The sequence below is a fragment of the Phaseolus vulgaris genome, chromosome 6 (assembly GCF_051622355.1).
Source record: "Phaseolus vulgaris cultivar YP4 chromosome 6, ASM5162235v1, whole genome shotgun sequence".
NCBI lineage: Eukaryota > Viridiplantae > Streptophyta > Magnoliopsida > Fabales > Fabaceae > Phaseolus > Phaseolus vulgaris.
Window position 1 is genome coordinate 6,278,876 of NC_143503.1, and position 20,882 is coordinate 6,299,757.

Consider the following 20,882-nt stretch of genomic DNA (forward strand, 5'->3'; position numbering starts at 1 on the left):
AATTTTAAAAATAAAAAATAATTAGTTATTTTATTGATTAAATTATATATTATTTTAGAGATTACAAAAATTTATAAATTAACTTTTAATTTGATATTTAATTATATACTAATTATTTTACATTTTATAATTGGTAGTTAACTAATTAGATACCAATTAATTAATTAGATACTAATTTAAAAATTAATTCATAAATTTAGTTAATATAATAATTAATTATTTTTATGTTTAAAATTGATTTATTGCATCTATCTAATAATCAATCCAGAAAATTAATTGAATAGTATTTAGGGTTTAGATTCTTGTATTTATCCCTTATGTATATCATAAGACAGTGAATTCCCTTAGAGCCAATCCAACTCCGTCTGCACAACAATAAAATTGTTACATCATTTTTGATCCGATCGGTCATCGGTAGTCGATGACATCAGCATCAGAGAACCACGTGGACCACTCGCAGGGTGACACGTGGACCAGGTGGCAGAGAGGTAGGGGGACGATCGCCAAGAGAGGTGATCGGTGGTCGGTAACCAAGTTACCACCGACAGATCAGGCGGCAGAGAGGTCGGGGGATAGATTACCCAGAATGGTGATCGGTGGTCAGTAGCCAAGTGACCACCAGCAGACCAGTTCCCAGACTCGCGCCTGGGGGCAGAGCGCGAGTAGCGGGTAAACACTGATCAGTCATCGGGTGTATTGTCATCGGGGTCTCGTGTTACACGCAGTTAAACTGGGACTAAGGTTCCCAGCGAGAGCGTTACGCATGGACCTCGCATGAGCACACCTCAAGGAATCATGCACGAGAGTGGCCTGAGGGAACTAGTAAGCCAGTCGGTGATTGGTGATTCCCTCAACCCATTACGTGCGTGTCATCCTGAAGGGTAAGTCGCCTACGCAGAGAGTAACGTTTGGTGAGTGCGCCTAGACCAGCCACACCCGACGCTCTCCTAAGAGTATGCAATTTACCCAGATAAGAGAAGCATCCTAAGTTACTCCGCAAGGGCGTAACTTAGGCAGACAAAGAGAGGCGCTAGAGCCCTTCCAGTAAGTTAGATGTGAGTTGCAGGCCTCCACGTGTCACCATCTGAGAGGGGCGCGGTCCAGACAAAAGAGCACTCCGTACTGCTAAAGGTACAGACAGGCGCAGCCAAGCGCAGGCATGCGCAGACTCTCACGCTCCCCGTTGCTGATTCTGAAGGTACGCTTTCTCTGAAAAGCACGACAGGGTTCTGACACATGCCAGAAAAGCATAACAGAATTCTGTTATGCCCAGAAGCAGGGAAAGAGAGATAAAAGGAAGAATCAGAGGGAGAGTGAGGGGGATATAGAAGAAAAACAGAGTGCAAGTTTTTCGGACAGACACATTTTTTACTAAGTTTCCAGTTTCTGGTGGTTCTGTTGAACTAACTTGATCGTCGGAGTGCAAACGGCCGCTAGAGGCGCCGTCTGTGTATTTTGCAGGTCACATTTTGAAGACATCTGAGAGAGAGTTCAGAAGGTGATACTTCAGGAGACGCAGTCGCGAAGACAGGGCGGAAAGTGTTACGAAGCGATCCACCCACGTTCAAGTTGCCGGCAGGATCAATTTTTTTCCAGTGTAATCAATTAGAAATTGTTGCTTGTGTTTGTCAGTTCCATGTTAAAATATATAATAAACTTGTTAATTTATATGTAGTAAATTAAATATTTTTAGAAATTAAAAAAAATATTAGTATTTAAGTGATTTTTATTAATATCTAAATTAACTACTAAGATTTTAGTTATTAATATTTTAGATTTTAAATTAGTCTCTACAAAATTTATAAAGACTAATTTATAATATAAAATAGTTAGTAATTAATAATTTAATATACTTTATAAAATTTTATTAACAATAAAAATATTTTTAAATGTGTTTGAATATGAGGGGAAGGGAAGGTCGCCATTCGCAAAGATATGACGGGATCAGCGCAAGTCAGGAACATAAGGGAAGGGAAGCTCGCCATTCGCAAAGGCATGTCGGGATCCGTGCAAATCAAAAACACAAGTATGATTTCACCACCTTCTTCTTTTCTAACTTTCCAAATGGGTTTGGAGAGATGGATATGCACAAGGTCTTCCAAAGATGGGAAAGAGTAAAAGAAGTGTTTATTTCTCGAAGGCTAAACAAGTGGGGCAGGAGATTCGGTTTTGTCCATTTCTTTGAGGTGGGAAATGTGGGAAATTTAGAGAAGGAGTTGGATTAAATATATATAGGTAACATGAAGCTTCACGTGAACGTACCGAGGTATCGAAGATTTGAGTTATAATCCAGTAGGGAACAGAGAAAGGGCGAAAAGAAACCATTTTTGGTGTCACAAGGAGGATCTAGGAGGTGAGGTTTGGATGATGGCCCAGTAGGAAAAGGAAGGGCGATTAGGAAGGAGATCTGGGTGGAAAAAAGAGGGAAGAAATATTATGCAGATATAGTTAAAGGAGACAATCAACAGAAGCGGAAGGGTCCAGCTATTGCAACTCATAAACATATTCTACCGTGGATGGAGAATAGTGTCATTGGCCAGTTCAATGAAGATCTAGACTTTGAACAACTGGAGGAAGAGTTTCTGAAGGGGGGGCATGAGCATGATTAAAGTGCGCTACTTGGGTGATAATCTAGCCATGCTGACGCCAAGAGAAGGGGAGAGTATGGAGAATTTGATATATCTCAATAAGGATTGGTTTGAGAGCGTCTTCGACAACATCAACCCGTGGTCGGAGAATCATGTAGCGAGTCATAAAATTGTGTGGGTAAGATGCTATGGGATGCCCATCTCTCTCTGGAACAAGGATTGTTTTTCCAAAGTGGTAGGTGAAATGGCATCGCTAGTGTCAATTGATAAATCTACTCTCCTATGGGAAAACCTCGAGTACGCTAGATTACAAGTCCGGCTACTGAAAAACCATAATGCAAGGCTGGCGAAAAGTATGTGGATCAATGACCATTTTTTCAGTATACTTGTAGAGGAGGAAATACCATGCGAAAACAGAGGTCCGTGTAAATGCAGCTATGAAGGCTTTGCTTCCTTTGATAGTATCTTCTCGTCAGAGACTTATGTAGAGGAAACTGTGTGCTCTATCAATAGTTGTGAAGAGGAGGTCGGGAGGAGGGATCGAGAGGTACGGTGGTCGAAGGAGGAGGTGAACGGAGGAGAGGTGGGGGGAGAAAGAGAGAGAAAAGCATAAACGACAAATTTTTTGGTATTTGAGGAAGATATGCTGCAGGGGGTAGAATGTCAGAGTAAAAGTGATCAAGGTTTCACATATGAGGTAAGGGGGGCCCAGAGGTTGTCAGGAGAGGCTGTGGATCTGAAATCTTTTAATCAAAAAGTTGTATCTTCCCAATACGAAAGGGTTGTGGGAAGTGGGGGAACCAAGTACACATCCACAACGATCAGCTAGAATAAGTGCAAGGTCTAACCAGGTGAGAAATGCTTCCTTCCTTAAAGTTGGTACCTTCTCTACTTCTATCTCTGATGGGGATATTGCTAAGTGCAATTCTCAATTTCGGGATCCAGAAATTAGGGTGGAATCAGTAAAATTGTGGGACTTAGGAAAGCAACTGGGAATTGCTTGTAGAGGGGTTGACGAAGAGGTTGTCCAGGAAATGCAGAGTATGGAATTGAGAGACGAGGAGTTTATGCAGAGGTTCGATGAGGGTGTTAAGAAAGGTTATCTATGCTGATAGTCAATCTGAATATAAGAGGTTTGGGGGGAGGAACGAAGACCAGATATTTGAGACAATTAATTGTTGGGGAGGGAGCAGAATTTGTAAGTTTACAAGAAACGAAAACAACAAATTTCACAGAAGGAAGATGTTTTGCCCTATGAGGGGATAATAGAATTGGATGGGTACATAATGAAGGTGATAATGGAGGAGGGAGCTTACTATCCATGTGGCACAAAGAAGCTTTCTGTTATGAAAGCTGATCCGATCGGTCATCGGTAGTCGATGACGTCAGCAGCAGAGAACCACGTGGACCACTCGCAGGGTGACACGTGGACCAGGTGACAGAGAGATCAGGGAGGCGATCGCCAAGAGCGGTGATCGGGGGTCAGTAAACCAAGTGACCACCGACAGATCAGGCGGCAGAGAGGTCAGGGGACAGATCACCCAGAACGGTGATCGGTGGTCAGTAACCAAGTGGCCACCAACAGGCCAGTTCCCAGATGAACGCCAGGGGGCAGAACGCGAGAAGCAATAGAGCACTGATCAGTCATCGGCTGCATGGTCATCGGGGTCTCGTGTTACACGTAGTTAAACTGGGACTGAGGTTCCCAGCGAGAGCGTTACGCATGGACCTCGCATGAGCACATCTCAGGGAATCGTGCACGAGAGTGGCCTGAGGGAGCTAGTAAACCGATCAGTGATTGGTGATTCCCTCAACCCATTACGTGCGTGAAGGGTAAGTCGTCTACGCAGAGAGCAACGCTTGGTGAGTGTGCCTAGACCAGCCACACCTGGCGTTCTCCTGAGAGTATGCGATTTACCCAGATGGAAGAAATATGCTAAGTTACTCCGCAAGGGAATAACTTAGCGCACAAAGAGAAGCGCTAGAGCCCTTCAAGTAGTGACACGTGTATGGCCAGATTTGAGTCGCATGCCTCCACGTGTCATCATCTGAGAAGGGCGCGGTCCAGATAAAGGTGCACTCCGTACCGCTAAAGGTACAGCCAAGCGCAGAGACGCGCGGACACGCACAGACACTCACACTCTACTGATTCTGGAGGTACGTTGTCTCAGAAAAGCATAACAGGGTTCTGACACATGCCAGAGGGGCATAACAGAATTCTGTTAGGCCCAGATACAGAGAGAGGCATAAAAGAGAATCAGGGTGAGATTCAGGGGGGATACAGAAAAAAAAGAGAGAAGAGTTTTCACACACACTACTAGTTTTTCTCATTGGTGGTTCTGTGATCTAACTTGATCGTCGGAGTGCAAACGGCCGCTAGAGGCGCCGTCTGTGTGTTTTGCAGGTCGCGTTTGGAGATCCTAGAGAAGGTTCTGAGGGTGATTTTGCAGATAACACAGTCGCGCAGACGGGGCAGAGAGTGCTACGAAGCGATTCCTCCATGCTCGAGTTGTCGGCAGGATCATTTGGCGCCCACCGTGGGGCCCGAGTGAATCGTGGTCCCATATACACCACAGTTTTTTAAGCTTACCAAAGTTTTGCCAAGTTCTTTGCTGGGAAAGATGCCAAGAAACAGACAACCATCACCGGCGCCATCTGCTGACAAAGGAGCTGTGACAATGGCGCAGGTCCTGGAGATGGTGCGCACGCTGCAGGACAACGTCGCAGCGTCAAGAGCTGAACAAGAGAGGATGCAGACGGAGTTGGCTGTGTCGCAGAGTAGGAACGACGAGCTGAATCGCGTCAATGAAGAGCTGAGGAGGACGATGCAGACACAGAAGGAACGTGCGGTTGAAGAAAGGTTGTCGAGGCCACCGTCGCCTCCAAGAGCGTTTCCCATGCCATTCTCCCCTGAAGTCATGGGAACCATGGTGCCTCCCAACCTGGTGGGAGTGAAGGCGTCGTTCACAGGGATAGAAGATCCGGAGGCGCATCGACGGCGTTCCACACCCAGATGATGTTGTCTGGGGGCTCAGACGCTGTGTGCTGCAAAATGTTCATGAGCACACTAAGCGGAATCGCCATGGAATGGTTCGTGAGCCTACCAGAAGGACATATCACGTCCTTCCCTCAGTTTTCAAAGCTTTTCACTGAGCAGTACATCGTTAACAAAGCACCCGCAGTGGTGTCGTACGATTTGTTCGATGTACGACAGTACCAAGGCGAGTCGCTGAAGGACTACCTCAACCGCTTTGGAGCACAAGTGGTTAGACTGCCCAACAAGGATGAGGATATGCTGGTGCACGCGTTTAAGAAGGGAGTGCTGCCTGGTCCCTTCAGTGAGTCTCTCATCAGGAGCCATCCCAGCACCTTTGCAGAGATCCGACGACGCGCGGTGGCGCACATAGTGGCAGAAACAGAGGTTTCTGAGAAAAGAGGAAGTGCTGCACCACCAAGACCGCGTGGAGGGCAAGGGAAGCCGCAACAGCAAGCAAGGGTGCATGAGGCCAAGGAGGGGAAGAAGGTGCAGGGAAAACCTCGTCCCTATCCACCAGGCAAGGACCAGGGCAGGGGGCGTGCAAGGGAGAATAATGCACCCCCAAGATACAATTTCATGGTGGGATTGGCGGATCTCATCGCCCTTCCTGCTGTAGCAGCAAGACTACGAGTACCGGAGAAGACAAATAAGGTACTTGGAAGGAAGAAAAATGAGTGGTGTGAGTTTCACCAGGCCTTTGGCCACACACTCCCCTCCTGTTTGGCGTTGGGACACCAACTGGCAGAGTTGGTAAAATCCGGATTCCTGGCAGATTACCTGCGCGAGCCGCAGGGTGATCTCGCGTCGGGATCCCAGGCTGGAGAACAGCAGCATGAAGTCCCTGTGCACGGGGAAGTGCAAACAATGGCGGGAGGCTTCTCTGGTGGGGGGTGCACCGCGTCACAGAGAAGGAGGTACGCTCGATCGGTTATGGCGGTAGACTCGGTAGATGAGAGCCATTACCCTGAAGTAGATATTGTCTTCAGGAAAGCTGACCTACGGGACGTTGTCCCGCACGATAACGACCCTGTGGTCATTTCCCTCATCATGGCAGGAAGACGAGTGCACAGAGTGCTCGTAGATCAAGGAAGCTCGGCAGACATCATGTTCTGGCCGACGTTTAACAAGTTGCAGTTGTCCCCTGATCAAGTAAGGCCGTATACCGGGTGTCTTTACGGCTTTGCAGGGGATCAGGTAGAGGTGCGGGGGTACATTGAGCTGAGGACAACGTTCACTGATGGAACGACAGCCCGCACCGAAAGGATAAAGTACTTGGTGGTGAACGCCCCTTCTACGTACAACATTTTGTTGGGGAGGCCAACACTCAATAGGTTGGGCGCAATACCATCAACGAGGCACATGAAGCTAAAGCTGCCTTCGATGGAGGGGACCGTAATAACCATCAAGTCGGATCAGGCTGAGGCTAGACGCTGTTATGAGAACAGCCTCAAGCAGAAGAGAAGCGTATGTCACGTCACCGCAACACCACCACCCGGTGTGCGCGAAGAGCGATCAGTGGTTAGTGGAACGCATGGCGCTCGGAGGATGGAGAACGCTACGATGGGGGGCTCCCAGGTAGCTCAGGTTGAAGAAGAAGAGGAAGGCGCGATCACTCCTCGCGAGTCAGGGATCGCGAGGGCGGTCATCTCCAGTGATAGAAGGCCCCACCCAGCTGAAGGATGGGTTGAAGTGGACATAAGGGGGAAAAAGTTCAAGTTGGGAGGATCTCTCGTTGAAGAAGAGCGAAAGCTGATTGTCGGTGTTATCGAGAAGCACATGGGTGCCTTTGCATGGTCAGCGTCCGACATGCCAGGAATCGACCCCGACTTCCTTTGCCATCGTCTGTCGATGGATCCTAAGGTTCGACCTGTGCGACAGAGGCGAAGGAAATTCAACGAGGAAAAGAGGAAGGTGATCCACGACGAAGCGCAAAAGCTCCTTGCTGCAGGGCACATCAGGGAGATCCAGTACCCAGAGTGGCTAGCGAACGTGGTGCTGGTGCAGAAGTCAAATGGCAAGTGGAGGATGTGTGTGGACTTCACTGACCTCAACAAGGCATGCCCCAAAGACTCTTACCCCTTACCCAGCATAGATGCTCTTGTGGATAGCGCGTCAGGGGGGAAGCTACTCAGCTTCCTGGATGCGTTCTCAGGATACAACCAGATCAAAATGCACCCGATGGATGAGTGCAAGACCGCGTTCATGACTGAACGGTCTTGCTATTGCTACAAGGTCATGCCATTCGGACTAAAGAACGCGGGGGCTACCTACCAGCGACTCATGGATAGGGTGCTCTCGCCCATGCTGGGAAGGAACGTACATGCATATGTAGATGACATGGTGGTCATGTCCCAAGAGAAGAAGCACCATGCAGCCAATCTGGAGGAACTATTCACCACCCTCGCCAAGTACAGGCTGAAGCTCAACCCTGAAAAGTGTATTTTTGGTGTGGAGGCTGGGAAGTTCTTGGGTTTCCTCTTAACAGAGCGGGGAATCGAAGCTAACCCAGAGAAGTGCGCAGCGATCGTGGCAATGAGGAGCCCGACGACGGTGAAGGAGGTGCAACAACTCACCGGTCGCTTGGCAGCCTTATCCCGGTTTATGTCCGCTGGAGGGGAGAAAGGTCATCCGTACTTCCAGTGTCTTAAACGCAACAGCAGATTCCTTTGGACACAGGAGTGCGAGGAGGCCTTCATCAAGCTGAAGGAGTATCTGGCAAGCCCACCAGTCTTGCGTAAACCTCAGGTAGGCATCCCTCTTCGTCTATACTTCGCTGTGACGGAGAGAGCAGTCAGCTCAGTCCTGGTGCAAGAGCAAGATCAGGCCCAGAGGCGTGTGTACTTCGTGAGTAAGGTGCTGCAAGGCCCTGAAACAAGGTACCAGGCCCTCGAGAAGGCTGCCCTGGCGGTGGTATTTTCAGCAAGAAGACTCAGGCATTACTTCCACAGCTTCACAGTGGTGGTAATGACGGATCTGCCCATCCAAAACGTGCAGAAGAAACCTGATGTAGCAGGAAGGATGGTCAAGTGGGCGGTGGAATTGTCAGAGTTTGACATTCAGTACGAGCCCCGAGGACCGATCAAGGGGCAGGTGTTCGCGGACTTTGTGGTCGAGCTGTCGTCGATCGCGACACCTGCAGAAGGTTTAGATTTCCGATGGGTGTTATCGGTGGACGGCTCCTCTAATCAGCAGGGGAGCGGCGCTGGAGTCATTTTGGAAGGCCCAAACGGGGTACTGATCGAGCAGTCCCTCCACTTTGCCTTCAAGGCTAGCAACAATCAGGCGGAGTATGAAGCCCTGATCGCAGGAATGTTGCTAGCAAGAGAAATGGGAGCAAGAAACCTGCTGGCTAAAAGCGACTCTTTGCTAGTCACCGGGCAGGTTACAGGGGAGTTCCAGGCAAAAGATCCCCAGATGGCAGCCTACCTGGAATATGTACAGCTCCTGAAGACGTCCTTCACCGAGTTTGAATTGGTGCACGTGCCAAGAGAGCAAAATGCCAGAGCAGACCTGCTTGCCAAGCTGGCCAGCTCAGGCAAGGGGGGGAAGCAGAGGACCGCCATTCAGGAGACCTTGAAGGTACCGCGAGCGTTCGTGTCAGACAACCAGGTACTTCATGTGTGCAAATCAATGGAGCGTCTGACGATCGGTCATCGGTCGTTGACTCAAGAAACGTTGAAAGCGTCGAGGGTGAGAGCGCGACCGTCGAAGATCGATGAGTCGATGGAGGTCTGCGCGATGAAGGAACCCGACACGTGGATAACACCGTACCAGTTGTACTTAGAAGATGGTGTACTCCCACTTGACGTGGCAGAGGCAAAAAGGATAAAGAGGAGCTCGAGTAAGTTTACTCTAATTGATGGAAACCTCTTTAGATTTGGATTTTCTCACCCTGTGCAGATCTGCGTGCACGGCGAGCAATGCACCAGACTCATGTCTGAGCTGCACGAGGGGGTGTGCGGAAGCCATGTAGGTGGTCGCGCTTTGGCAAGTAGGATACTCCGCGCGGGGTACTACTGGCCAAAGCTGAAGGAAGACTCGTGAGGTTTGCTCAGCGTTGCAAACAGTGTCAACTTCACGCAGACTGGCACAAGGCACCTCCTGAGGAGTTGAGGTCCATCCATAGCCCGTGGCCATTTCACACATGGGGATCGACATCCTAGGACCTTTCCCCCTGGCGATAAGGCAGATGAAGTTTCTCATCGTGGCCATTGAGTACTTCACCAAGTGGGTGGAGGCAGAACCAGTCGCACACATCACCGCACAGAAAGTCGAGCACTTTGTCTGGAAGAACATCGTCTGTCGCTTCGGAATACCCAAGAGGTTGGTCTCCGACAATGGCACCTAGTTCACGAGTCATCAGCTGAGGAAGATGTGTGAGGAGTTAAAGATACAGCAGGTTTTCGCTTCAGTGGAACACCCACAAACCAATGGGCAGGTGGAGTCGGCCAACCGAGTACTGCTCAGGGGGCTGAAGCGAAGACTAGACAAGGCTAAAGGGAGCTGGGCAGAGGAGGTCCCCAGAATCGTATGGTCTTACCATACCACCCCACAGTCCAGCACCCATGAGACACCCTTCAGCCTTGTCTACGGGACAGACGCCATGATTCCCGTGGAGATACAGGAAAGCTCCCCCAGATTCTTGAATTTCATTGCTGAAGAGTCCAATGAGGAGCGAAAGGTGAATCTCGACCTACTGGACGAAGTGCGAGAAGAAGCCAGAGTCAGTGCTGAAGCCGTAAAGAGAAGAGTAGAACGGAGGCACAACTCTAAGGTGAGGCTAAGGCGCTTCCAGGAAGGTGATCTGGTGATGAGAAAGGCACATCAGAATGAGATGGGGAACAAGTTGTCTCCAAAGTGGACAGGCCCGTACAGAGTGGTTGAGACGTTGGAGAACGGAGCTTATCGGCTAGAAACTCTGGAGGGAGGAGGAATCCCCAGAACGTGGAACGCCGCCCACTTAAAATTTTACTTCAGTTAAGTTGTAAAGTAGTTGCGTTCTCGCGCTAAAGATACATGATCTGTATATAGTGGAAACAGTTGAACAGACAAGGGGGCACTCTTTTCCCTAAGGAGGGTTTTTGACGAGGCCACCCAATGAAAAGATTTCCAGCATATCAAGTGTGCGCAAGTATTAAAGTTAAAATCCTCCTTGCCCCAGGCGCAAGCGCAGGTGATCGGTTAGGCCTTACTCGCCCTAGGCGCGAGTACTGGCACTGATCTAAGTCTTCCTCACCCCAGGTGTGAGTGCAGACGACTAGGGTTTGAAAAGCCAGGGGTGCTAGTAAGACCAAGAGAGGGAAAGGAAAGATTTTGACAAAAGTCCTTACCCACTTGGCATACACCAATATTGGCCCAGTAAGGCTCTTAGTTTGAAACCCTTCTCACCCCAGGAGGGAGGCAGGGAATGAACGACCCAATCCGCCAAAAGGTGATGACCTTGGGAAGGTAAGAGGGGTTAGCGAGAAACACTTTTCTTTCCCCAAAACAAGGCATCACCTCGAGCGATCGATGCCAAAGTCCTCTATGCACTTAGCGCTAGAGCAACAGAGAAGCAGAGTGAAACCCGAAGAACGACGACTGATTAGTTGTTGGTGGGTAAATGCCAAAAGAGCGATGACTGATCAGTTGTCTGGGGATGCGCTAGTGGATAATGCCTTGTCGGAGGAGGCCTTTTCAAACAAGCTCCTGCACGACAAGCTGTGGCAGACAGACTGTGCCTGGTCGGTCATCTAGTATAAAGCTGTGCCCAAGAACTGTTGAAGATTAAGCTAACGAAATTGTTAGTCGTGATCAAAGTGAAGGCCAAAGTTAAAGGGGGCAGATCGCGCTAAACCTAAGCTAGTTAACAGTTAGTTGTGCGCTAAAGGAAAGATCACATAGATGAAACAAGCATGTATTCACACCAGAGTTTATACAGATTCAAATACAAAGATCGTGCAGAAATGTAAAATTACAAAGAGGGAAAAGAGAAAGGGCTCAAGAAGGAGGGACGAGCTTTCCATCTACCACTTCGTGGTAAATGCTGAACTGGGAGAGGTCCAGCTCCGGGAGAATGCACTTGACCTGCTCGAGGGCCAGCTCGAACCCATCTGCAAGGGCCTCGGCGCCCACGCCCATAAGGTCAGCCTTCTCCACTTCGAGTTTTTGCTTGGAGGCTTCCACAGCATTCTTCTCGGCGGTAAGGGAAGCGATGGAAGAAGCAGCTTCTTCCAATTGGCCCCTCGCCTCGGATAGCTCGCTCACCACCTCCTCGAGCTTCTTTTCCCTAGTAGCGGCCGCTTCTTTGATGGACTCGAGCTCCCCCGCTAGGTGTAAGTTCTGTTGGTGTAGGGAGGAGGTCTCGGCCCCCAGGTGGGTCACCTTGCCCCGCAGCTCCACTACCTCGCAGTCCAAGGCAGTAATGGCTTGTCCCATCAAGATCTCAGTCTTGATGGTCTCTTGGACCTGCGCCAGGTACTCACCCCTGGATTTCTCCACCATACCCCTCAGCAGGGCTGTGGACTCTTGGGCAGCTTCGAAGTCACTCTACAACGACTCCTTATCATGCTCAAGTTCCTGTACCCTCCTCTCCAGGGCTAGTTGTTTGCGGTGTTGGGTGGAGAACTCCAAGGAGAGCACTATCTACTTTGCCAGGTGCATGTCCACCTCGTCCCCATTCCACTCAACAAGCTCCCGGCTGCGAAGGAGCTGTCGGACCAAGGCTATGACTCGGCTGAAGTTTTCGTTGCTGGCTCCGGAGCCGCTTGGTCGCGAGCTGCCCCCACCTTCGGCGGTAGCAGCGGAGGTTGGCGGAGGCGGTGGTGATGCAAGGGGCCCTGGGAGACACCCCGAGGGAGAAGAATCACCCCCAGCAGGTGAGGTAGATTGTCCAAGAGCTTGGCCTGTTGGGGGAGGTGATGGAAGTGGAGTTGGATAGGGAAGTCGGGGGGTTGGAGAGGGCAGTTGTTGAGCAGAGGGAGGCGAGGCTGAGCCTTCCTCTATCTCCACCACCTCGACTTCCCCAGGTTGAAGAGATGAAGCCCCCCCAACCGCTGGAAGTTTCCTCTTGCGGTGTACGAGAGGAGAGCCAGAGCTCTCCTCTTCGGTTGAGGGAGCAGCAGCAGCGGCAAGTGAAGCATAGGCCTTCACCAATCTCTTTCTTTTCCTTCCTAGCTCGGGGCCTTCAGCTGGCGCAACCGAGAGAGGAGGAGCAGCAATGGGATTGGTGGTGGAAGAAGAGGAGCCAGTCCCCTGGGCCCCTCTGAGCCTAGCAAGCTCCAGCAAAGCTTTTTTCCTATCTTTCCCTGACATCGTATCTACATTGAAGAGAAAGGAAGAGTTAGATGGGGTAGTTGTGCAAATGAGTCGGAATATATGCAAGCATGCATGAAAATGTGCAAGTATCCTAAGAGGTGAAAGAAGAAGAACCTACCTATGTATCTCTTAAGGGCCAGCACATCAAACTCGTGTTTGATGAGGAGAGCTGAGTTATACTTGGCCCCCAGGAACAACCCACATAGCTCGCGCTCGTAGGGGGCCATGGCTTCGAGACCTCGGGGCTTCTTGAACTCAACCCCAGGAACCCAGTAGAGGGGGTACCCCTCGAGCAAGGTTGGACTTTGTGGGGTGGCAGATATCATGTAGAACCTGCCTTTCCAGTCTTTGAAGGATTGCTAGTACAGGCCCAAGAGCACCCGTCCAGCAACCCCATTCAGACTCACCCAGGACCTGTCCCCGGGGTTCTTCGCCTCGAAGAAGTAAAGGAACACGTCCACGGAGGCATTGAGTCCGAAGTAGTTGCAGAGAATTTCAAATGCCCGGATGAAAGCCCAGGCATTTGGATGGAGTTGACAGGGCGCGACGTTCAGCTCCATCATCAGCTCCTTCTCGAAAAAGGTGAAGGGCAGGCGTAGCTTCAACCTTTTGAAAATCGCAGAGTAGACGAAGGTAAAGGGCACCCCATTGGTGGCCCTGTCATCTGCGCAGATGGGCATCCCACGAGGAGGAATGCGTACGCAGATGTTGAAGTCGTTCTCCCTGTCTATGGCGCACGAAGGCTCATCCGGGTCATGGCTCAGAAGAGAGGTGAGATGACCCTGCGGTAGTAGGGTGGATGTTTCGGCCAGCAACGCCAGGGGAGCCCAGTCGTAGACCCTGGCATTGTCATGATAGGAGGTGGCATCAGGTGGTGGCGGCGCCGGTGCACTCGCTGAAGGTTGTGCGCCGGAGGATGAGGCAATGATTCGAGCAGTTTGTTTCAGGCGAGCCATTGCGTGATAACTGCAATGGAGAAGAATGAAGGGTCAGAGGAATGGAAGAAGAGGAAATGATGAATGGTTCGGTGAAAAACAGAGGAAGGGAAGAAGAAAGAGATGTCTAGGCGAAAAAGAGGAAGAGGGAGAGGCAGAAAGCAGAGTGAGGGACGCGAAAACCCTAGCGTAAGTCGAAAGGAGGAAAAAACAGAGAAGATGAATGCATGATAACGAAAGGGATGAATGCAATCGGTGAAAGGAACCTAAATAGACCCAAGAAGAAGAAAAACCATACCTTTGGGTGATCGCGAGAGGTTTGGAAGCAGAAAACTTGAAGAAAGATGGGTGCGCAGAGAGAGAGTTCAAAGAAAGTCTAAGAGTTGATTGAAGAAGATGAAGAAACAGTGAAGGCGCGCGCCTATTTGAATGAGAGAAGCGCTAGCGACACTCCACGCTGGTCGTCGATGAGGCCACGTGTCGCGAGATTAAGGAAGGAAACCCTAACGTTAAAAAAGCAGCACGTGAGGTGGCACGTGATGCGGTCCCACTTGCCACGTGGACTGAGGGCACGACCACTTAGTCTCTTCGCCGAGAACGAGTTCACAGCTCGAGACTGGGGGGCTTGTGATCCGATCGGTCATCGGTAGTTGATGACGTCAGCAGCAGAGAACCACGTGGACCACTCGCAGGGTGACACGTGGACCAGGTGACAGAGAGATCAGGGAGGCGATCGCCAAGAGCGGTGATCGGGGGTCAGTAAACCAAGTGACCACCGACAGATCAGGCGGCAGAGAGGTCAGGGGACAGATCATCCAGAACGGTGATCGGTGGTCAGTAACCAAGTGGCCACCAACAGGCCAGTTCCCAGATGAACGCCCGGGGGCAGAACGCGAGAAGCAATAGAGCACTGATCAGTCATCGGCTGCATGGTCATCGGGGTCTCGTGTTACACGTAGTTAAACTGGGACTGAGGTTCCCAGCGAGAGCATTACGCATGGACCTCGCATGAGCACATCTCAGGGAATCGTGCACGAGAGTGGCCTGAGGGAGCTAGTAAACCGATCAGTGATTGGTGATTCCCTCAACCCATTACGTGCGTGAAGGGTAAGCCGTCTACGCAGAGAGCAACGCTTGGTGAGTGTGCCTAGACCAGCCACACCTGGCGTTCTCCTGAGAGTATGCGATTTACCCAGATGGAAGAAATATGCTAAGTTACTCCGCAAGGGAATAACTTAGCGCACAAAGAGAAGCGCTAGAGCCCTTCAAGTAGTGACACGTGTATGGCCAGATGTGAGTCGCATGCCTCCACGTGTCATCATCTGAGAAGGGCGCGGTCCAGATAAAGGTGCACTCCGTACCGCTAAAGGTACAAACAAGCGCAGCCAAGCGCAGAGACGCGCGGACACGCACAGACACTCACACTCTACTGATTCTGGAGGTACGTTGTCTCAGAAAAGCATAACAGGGTTCTGACACATGCCAGAGGGGCATAACAGAATTCTGTTAGGCCCAGATACAGAGAGAGGCATAAAAGAGAATCAGGGTGAGATTCAGGGGGGATACAGAAAAAAAAGAGAGAAGAGTTTTCACACACACTACTAGTTTTTCTCATTGGTGGTTCTGTGATCTAACTTGATCGTCGGAGTGCAAACGGCCGCTAGAGGCGCCGTCTGTGTGTTTTGCACGTCGCGTTTGGAGATCCTAGAGAAGGTTCTGAGGGTGATTTTGCAGATAACACAGTCGCGCAGACGGGGCAGAGAGTGCTACGAAGCGATTCCTCCACGCTCGAGTTGTCGGCAGGATCAAAAGCCATGTGATGGGGAAGGGTTTTATTGTTATTGTTGGCCAACACTTATGTTCTAAAAGAAGATGTGTTATAGCAAACATTTATTCTTCTTGTACATTAAGAGATTAAAAGATACTTTGGGAGGAACTTACCAGCATCAAAGCGGCTTCTCAGGAGTCGGTTTGGTGTTTCTGTGGGGATTTTAATGTCATAAGAAGCAGAAGGGAAAGAAAAGGTACTAGTGGTAGAGGGGACCAATCTGGTAACCACACAAGTGAGATCAATGGTTTTAATAGGTTCATAGATTGCAACTTGTTATTGGATCTACCTATAGTTGGCAAGAAATACACGTGGTTTAAATCAAATGGTTCGACTAAGAGCAGGCTTGATAGAATTCTTGTTTCTGAAGAATGGATGAATATTTGGCCAATGTGTAAACAGTATATCCAGCAAAGGGAAGTTTCAGATCACTGTGCTTTCGTGGTGAAAACCATGGACAAGGACTGGGGTCCAAAACTGTTCTGAACCATTGATGCATGGCATATGGGGAGAGGTTTTAATGGGATGGTGAAGGAAAAATGGCAGTCTTACTTTGTACAGGGGAATGAAATCTCGAAAATCAAGGATAAGTTGAAACTGCTAAAGGGGGACCTGAAAATATGGAATAGGGATGTGTATGGCAATCTGCATACTGCAAAGAGGAACATACTGAGAGAAATGGAGGCTCTTGATAATCTAGACTTGGAGGGAGGTGTGGTAGGAAGCGTGAGCTTGGTAAGGATGGAACTAACAAGTCGGTTAAGGGAAGTAGATAGAAAGATAGACTCACTGATCTACCAAAAAGCAAGGTCAAATTGGTTCAAGTATGGGGATTCTTGTACCAAATTCTATCACTCATCTTTGAGATGGAGAAGGCTTAGAAATGAAGTGAAGGGAGTAGAAGTTGGGGGTCAGTGGTGTGAGGAGCCATGCACGGTCTGAATTGAAGCGAAGAAGCTGTTTGAGAAGAGGTTCAAGGCTACAAGAGATTTTGGCGTAAGGTTTGATGGAGTATAGTTTAAGGCTCTAACTTCAGAAGAAAACTTGATCCTCATATCTACTTTTAAAGAGGAGGAAATCAAGGAAGCGGTGTGGCAATGTGATGGTTCAAAGAGCCCTGGTCCTGATGGGTTCAATTTTAAATTTATTAAGGAAAGTTGGGTGTACATAAAAGATGAGTTTATTAAAGCCTTGGCCTTCTTTCATGAGTCTGGTACTATACCCAAGGGGTGCAATGCATCCTTCATAGCCCTGGTTCCAAAAGTTAAAGAACCCTCTAAGCTAGAGGAGTATAGACTTATCTCTCTAGTGGGGCCATATATAAAGTCATATCGAAGGTGCTGGCTAGCAGAATAAAGACAGTGTTAAACTCAGTCATTGATGAAAGGCAGTATGCGTTCCTAAAAGGTAGAGGGATGTTAGATAGTGTGGTCATGGCTAATGAAGTGGTGGAGGACCTTAGAAGGAGCGGGAGGAGAGGTCTATGCTTGAAGGTAGACTTTGAAAAGGCCTATGACTCGGTGAGATGGGAGTTTCTATACGACATGCTACATAAAATGGGGTTTCATAATAAGTGGATTATGTGGATGCGAGGGTGTCTGGAATCGGCTACAATCTCTGTGCTAGTTAATGGGAGTCCGACAGAGGAATTCAAACCAACAAGAGGCTTGAGACAAGGTGATCCGCTTGCCCCCTTTCTTTTTATAGTAGTAGTTGAAGGGCTAGCTGGGTTAGTAAGGCAAGCAAATAAGATTAATATGCTGTGAGGAGTTAAGTTTGGTAGAGAGAAGATAGAACTAAGTATCCTGCAATTCGCAGATGATACTTTATTCTTATGTGAAGAATCACACAGTAATGTGGTAACCATGAAGGCGATCTTAAGGGGCTTTGAGTTAGCCTCAGGCTTAAAGATTAATTTTCATAAGTCCAAGATTGCAGGAGTGAATGTTGAAAGTAATGCTTTGCTAAGCTACGCAAAGACTCTAAATTGTGCTCAAATGGGAATACCGTTTAAATATTTGGGTGTAAAAGTGGGAGGAAATCCAAGGAAGAGTAAATTTTGGGAGCCTGTGCTAACAAAGCTAAAAGCTCGAATCAGTGTGTGGAAAGGAAGATTTCTATCCTTGGCAGGGAGAATTTGCCTAATTAAATCTGTCATCTCCGCAGTTCCTCTTTTCTATCTCTCCATTTTTAAAGCACCAAGTTCCATATACCAAAGTATAATCATAATTTAACGGAGGTTTCTGTGGGGGTGGGGGAAGGAAAAGAGACCGATCTCATGGGTCAACTGGGAAGATGTATGTAAAACAAAAGAGGAGGGAGGCTTGGGGATTAGAGATATCCAGAAGTTCAATTATGCTCTCCTAGCTAAATGGAGATGGCGTTTTGTGTCGGAAGAAAAAGGGATGTGGAAGGACCTCTTGATCTCAAAATATGGGCTGGATCAAGATAACCAACAAACTCCAGTGAAACTGCAAACATGGTGGTGGAAAGACTTGTAGAAAGTATGTACAGAGGGAGAAGGAGCAGGTTGGTTTCAGCAGCAGCTCAGATGGAGATTAGGAGGTGGTGAAAAAGTGAAATTCTGGGAGGATGTGTGGATCGAAAACAGTAGTCTCAAATCTCTGTATCCTAGGTTGTTCTCATTATCGTTAAATCAAGGTCAAAGGGTGAATGAGGTTGGGGAGTGGGAAGATTCGGCTTGGCAGTGGAAAACAAAGGTGGAGGAGGGCCAAATTTGAGTGGGAAGTTCTTTTGGAAGTTGATCTTATTCATCAAATATCCCAGGTAAGCTTGTCTAGGGAACGAAAAGATGTTCAGATGTGGGGGTGTGAAGATACAGGAGTCTTCTCTGTCAATTCAGCATATAGGTACCTAACCAAGCAGACCAGAAATTCTCATCAAGAGGTCTTCATATCTCTTTGGAAGATCAAAGCATTGCCCAATGTCATAACCACAGCTTGGAGGGTCCTCCTAGGTAGAATTCCAACAAGAGTGAACTTGAGGAGGAGGGGGTGTTGCTAAGCTCGACTATATGTGTCTTCTGTCGCACAGTACAATATGACGGGAAGGGCACGCTACAGTAGGAACGAAGAGCGGGGATACGGCAGGGATGGGGTATTGGGGAATGGAGAGGATTGCTCTACCTTCTTCTTTTCAAACTTCCCCAACGGGTACGGAGAGTTGGACATGACTAAGGTATTTCAAAAATGGGCAACGGTGAAGGAGGTTTTCATCTCTCGCAGACCTAACAAGTGGGGAAGGAGGTTCGGTTTTGTGCGATTCCTTGATGTCAAAAATGTTGTGCGTCTAGAAGGAGATCTCGACCGGATCTACATTGGCACTATGAAGCTTCATGTGAATATACCGAAGTACCGGAGACACCAGTATGAACCAAGAAGGGAGGAGCGGAGAATCCAAGGACGGGAGCACATACAGAGCCAGAAGGAAGACCGGGTACGTACTGTTCGGGATGATAAAGGCAAGGGTAAACAGAGCATAAAGGAGGTGTGGGTGGAGAAGCTAAACAATAAGACATATGCCGAGATTGTCGCAGGAGGAAGTCACGAGCAATGGAAGGGCCCATCGGTCAAAACACAACAGAACAAGCCCCAGTGGATGTCGAAGAGCTTCGTAGGAAATCTAAGAGAAGGTGTAGACTTTGAAAAAGTAGAAGAGGAACTAGTGAAAGGGGGGATGACTACGGTGAGGGCGAGATTTCTTGGTGATAGTCTGGTACTGCTCACTCCAAGAGAAGGGGAGGCGATGGAGGACATCATGAAGATGAACAAAGGGTGGTTTGATAACTCTTTCTCAAGTGTCAGCCCATGGTCGCTCAACTGTGGGGGTCAGCTATAGAATTGTTTGGGTAAGGTGTTTTGGGCTACCTCTACCAGCGTGGAACAGGGACTATTTTGATAAAGTTATTGGAGAGCTTGCTAAGTCGGCAACAGTGGTCGCCGTAGATGAAGCTACACTCTCATGGGAGGTCTTGGAATACGTCAGGTTGAAAGTGAGAGTCCAGAATGTTGGGAGTGTCAAATGGGCGAGAAGAATGCAGATAAATGATCTATTGTGTAATATCCTAGTTGAGGAGGAACCTTATTGTTGTCCTGGCTGGGGGTGTACAGGAAAAAAGGAATGGGAAGATTCATCTGATAGCGTGTCATCCTCTAAAACGTATGTTGAAGAATCAGTCCTCTCTACTGGGAGTGGCGAGGAGCATGTTAGTAACAGTAATGGTGATGCACAGTGGCCAGTAGGAGAGGTGCAAGGAGGGGAAGAGGAAGAAGACGGTGAACAGTCCATGTCTAAGTCAACCTTTCCCCTTTTGGAACCTGGAAAAGCTGGCAAACTGAAAAGTAGGGTGGGTGCTACGAGTGGAGGTAGACAGCGACTAAAGGAAAAAGATGGAAGGCCTTCTGATAGTTCTATTGTCCAAATCAGTCGAGGTGCCTCTTTTAGTAACATATGTCAGTCCGAGGCGGCGAAAGTAGTAATAGACATTAAGTGTTCTTTAAATGAGAACGTGTCTATTCAGGGTATGGGTCGGACGCACAATTTTGAGGCCTGCTTAAGTGGACAAGGTCATAACGAAGAAGCCCAGAGGGAAGAAATCGGTGCAGGGCATAAATGTCCAGTCGCTATTGAGCATGAAGGGCCAGGGGGTACAAAGAGTTATGTTGTGGATAGGAAAGGTTTGAAGGTCTTAGAAGGGCCGATGGAGAGCGATTGGCACGAAAATGGAGTGATCTCCCCAGTTAATAGCTGCGATGGAATACAGTCGATAGGAAGGGGAACGGTATGCGCGAAAACGAGGAGTTTTGCCCAGTTAAGTGTCGACGATGGCATCGTAGGGGTGAAGTCCCCTCTGTTTCAAGGCGTGGAAGTAGCAACTGTAAAGAGCAGATCGAACTCACCACCTAGGCGGCGTAAGAAGAAAGGGTTTGTAGAACTGGGGGTCTCTTGTCCGCATCTAAGAAGGTCGGCAAGACTAAGCGTAAAACACCTTCGAGCTGGGACGCTAGGGCAGAACAAAGAGGCTTCACCTGCTATTTCAATTTCTGATACAGACATAAGAACCTGTAATTCCAGGTTGTGTGTCCCTGATAATGAGGAGGAACCTGTAAGGTTGTGGGCAGAAGGCAGGAAAGCGGGCTTATTCTGCCGAGGAGAAGAGAAGGAGGTGGTAATGGAGT